Source organism: Nilaparvata lugens, chromosome 2, assembly GCF_014356525.2.
Source record: "Nilaparvata lugens isolate BPH chromosome 2, ASM1435652v1, whole genome shotgun sequence".
Taxonomy (NCBI): domain Eukaryota; kingdom Metazoa; phylum Arthropoda; class Insecta; order Hemiptera; family Delphacidae; genus Nilaparvata; species Nilaparvata lugens.
In genome coordinates this window covers 31,134,978-31,139,216 of record NC_052505.1, presented here as the reverse complement: position 1 = coordinate 31,139,216, position 4,239 = coordinate 31,134,978, and positions in this window count along the sequence as shown.

Below are 4,239 nucleotides of genomic sequence, written 5' to 3'. Positions count from 1 at the left end.
AAATTTCTTGTAAGCATAAAGCAAACACATTTTGTAAGGTAAGTGAACTATCAGAAGATGAGATCAAGCAATTTCATACCAAGTATTGGACTTTAACCAGTGCAACAGATCGGTCGAAATTCATCCAAAGAAATATAACGGTGTCCACAGTGAAACGACAAAGGATCAATGAAAACAATACACAAAGACTTAAGAACTATTCTACAAACTTCTATGTTCAAGGCGTCCTTGCTCCAATTCAAGTTTGTGAGGGATCATTCATGAGCATACTTTCAGTCAATCGAAGGAAAGTGGAATTAGCAGCACAGAAAATTACTACACTCGATGAAGACATGACTGAGAAGAGAGGAGGAGCACGACTCTCTCTGATACATAAGGACAGAAAAGATACATTAATTGACCATATCAAATCATTCAGATGTAAAGAGAAACACTATGGCCGAAATAACGCTCCAATGCGGTCATACCTGCCCAGCAGTCTGTCTATAAAACATATGTGGATGTTGTATAAAGGAAAGTATGGTGATATGGATTGTAAATACAGCACTTATTGGAATGTTTTCACACATAACTTCAATTTGGGATTTGGTTCAAAGAAGGTTGATATTTGCAGTGAATGTGTTAATCTCAAATTAAGTAGAAAATTGGAAACTGATCCTGAGGAGAAAAAGAAATTGCTTGCTAAGTACATTCTTCATAAAACTCGCAGCAAATGTTTTTTTAAGCATTTGAACCTACGACCCAGGGACAGCATAACAATAGTGTTTGATCTTATGCAAAACCAACCACTACCAAAAACTCAGATAACTGAAGCCTACTATTCCCGGCAGTTATGGTATTATACGTTTGGAATTATTATTCATGACTTGGAGGCATCAATAAAAAAAGAAAATGTTCATTTCTATAGTTGGTTGGAGAGTGAATATGGGAGAGGTAGTAATCAGATAGTCTCCTGTCTATCTCATTTTTTGAATAGGGTTTTACCCATCATTGTTGAAGCACCTCTCAATAGACACATTAAAACTTTGCGTGTGTTTTGTGACTCTTGCACGGGCCAAAATAAAAACTATGCTATGCTTTTCATGCTTACAAAATATTGTTCAAAACAAGGAATCAACTTGGAGTGGGTGTTTCCGGTTCGAGGCCATTCCTATTTACCCGCTGATAGAGCATTTGGGTTGGTTGAGAAACAACTGAGGAAGAAACTACAAATCATTGATTCTGAAGACTACAATGAAATACTATAATCAGTGGGAACTCTGCATGCATCAAATACAGTATTAATTCAAAATTGGAATGAAGCTGTCAAACCATTTCTGAAGGTTAATAAGGGTTTCAATATCACTGATGCTAAAGTGATTACATTTGGCCATACTACTCCAAGATTGATAACAGTGCGGCAGTTTTACACAGAAGGAACAGGTACTCAACACAATATTTTCAAAAAGAATATACATGTTTCAAACATTGTGCTACCATTACGACGAGTCAAGAAATCCGATCACATAACACCTCCAAAAAAAGATGTGCGAAACCTTTTACAGAAGATTGGAATCAACTGGGAAGAGCATCCATTCTCCAAAGAGTGTTCAAGTGAAGAAGCTGTGTTTTTCTCTGTTTGTGAAAAATTTTCCAAAGTGGATATAGTACCTTTTGGAATTAGGCTTCTCATATATTTCATGTTAGAAGATTGATCCATTTGCATCAAGGCCATCCATATACGGGCAACATTTTCGCGAGAAGAGAATCCTGAAGTAGATATATATTCCATGTTAGAAGATTGATCCATTTGCATCAAGGCCATCTATATACGGGCAACATTTTCGCGAGAAGAGAATCCTGAAGTAGATATATATATTCCATGTTAGAAGATTGATCCATTTGCATCAAGGCCATCCATATACGGGCATCATTTTCGCGAGAAGAGCATCCTGTAGTAGATATATATTCCATGTTAGAAGATTGATCCATTTGCATCAAGGCCATCCATATACGGGCAACATTTTCGCGAGAAGAGAATCCTGAAGTAGATATATATTCCATGTTAGAAGATTGATCCATTTGCATCAAGGCCATCCATATACGGGCAACATTTTCGCGAGAAGAGAATCCTGAAGTAGATATATATTCCATGTTAGAAGATTGATCCATTTGCATCAAGGCCATCCATATACGGGCAACATTTTCGCGAGAAGAGAATCCTGTAGTAGATATATATCCATGTTAGAAGATTGATCCATTTGCATCAAGGCCATCCATATACGGGCAACATTTTCGCGAGAAGAGAATCCTGAAGTAGATATATATTCCATGTTAGAAGATTGATCCATTTGCATCAAGGCCATCCATATACGGGCAACATTTTCGCGAGAAGAGAATCCTGAAGTAGATATATATTCCATGTTAGAAGATTGATCCATTTGCATCAAGGCCATTTATATACGGGCATCATTTTCACGAAAAGAGCATCCTGAAGTAGATATATATTCCATGTTAGAAGATTGATCAATTTGCATCAAGGCCATAATATGGCTTTATATTATAAGAGCTTCATTTATGGGAAAAGAGCAATCTGTAGTAGATGAATATTCCATGTTAGGAGATTGATCCATTTGCATCAAGGCCATATACTGTATGTGGGCTTAAATTTTTTTGTGAAGAGCTCTATGTAGTAGATTCATATTGTATGTTAGAATATTGTATCCATATGCATGATGCTAACAAAAAAAGAAGATATTTGCACAAATAATTCATTTAATGGCTTTTATATTTCATGTTATTAGTAAATAATGAGCCATATCACAGTCCAGTAAAGAAAGGTTTTATATTCCTTGTTTGAAGCTAAAATTGTTTTATTTTATAGCCCTACAGTATATATTCTATACTAGAAGCTATTATTCTATTGTTAGAAGCTTATATCCATTGTATTAAGGCCATTAATTGATGATTATAAATAATAGTCCTGCTGAAGATAATATTCTTGTATGGGCTGCTGGTAAATAAGTGTACTCTACAAAATTAAACTCAGAGAATAAATTAAATTAAACTTTCTCGTTTGTACATGTAACAAAGGCCCTTTGAAACGAGGCGATCTAACATCATCCAACATTTTGCTGACCAGACAAACAATCAATTCACATCAGTGCAAAAGTGACATAGAGCTGTTGATGGAGCATTTTCAAGAGTAATAACGTTGTAAGTATCTCTATAATCGGAGTTCTTTATTCTCTCTTTAAGTTCTATTCTCATTGATTAGTTCTATTATTCTCTTCTAGTCATAGTTAGCTTATTGGCGATTTCGTTCACCCACTTAATTCAGAGGTCGCTACAAGGGATCAATCCCTAAAACTTCCTAGGTTAGGAATAGAAACCCAGTTGATTAACAAACTTAGTTCGAAATAAAATCGTAAGCCTTAAGATTCAAAGGTGCACATATCACCCGAAAAAAATGGATTCATTTCTTGATGCCTATCTACTCTAAAATGTCAAACTAGGAATCAGTCATATATGTGCATCAATAATTACAGTTTACTAGTAACAAAACTGAATAGTTGAATCGATTAGGGCATGTTTCTATTACAGTAGACCCACGCTAATCCGGATTATCAGTTAAACCGATCATATCGGATTCATAATAGTTTCTAGTGAAATTCACTTCAAGACTGACAACATTCCTAATCAACAATTCCAATTCAACGAATACTGATAGTATGAATTTCACTACAGACATTGCAATGTCGGATTCATCAGAGCAATCGCTACAGCTTTAATTGACGTGACAGAAGGCTGTAACCAATCCGGAGAAAGGTCAACTCAAGTTGAGTCTGCGGTCTGGTTTTGGGTCTCGGTCATCCCTCACAGAGCCTTTTTGGCTCACAGTCATGCCGCAGAGAGACACATCAGATAATCAGTCTCAACCGTTCTAAGTCACAGCCATGTCACAGAGCACTGTTGCATTCAGTAAGTCTCAAAGTACACGTGCAAACTTGCTGTGATTCAAGGTTTGCTGTGAATAGGGCTGACCGTGACATCAATGTCTCAGGGGCAGAGCTCCACTCCAAAAGACGCTCAACTGACCATAAGAGTTATTGTCGGCTGTAGTGAGATTCACTTCAACTGCCAGCATTAATGATTGAATGGAAAATGTTGGTGTTATTGTTAAGGTTTGCTAACAGTTCAAGGAGAAACTAAACAAACTAGGTCAATAAATAAGTATTAGTAAATAAGCTACTTTTTATA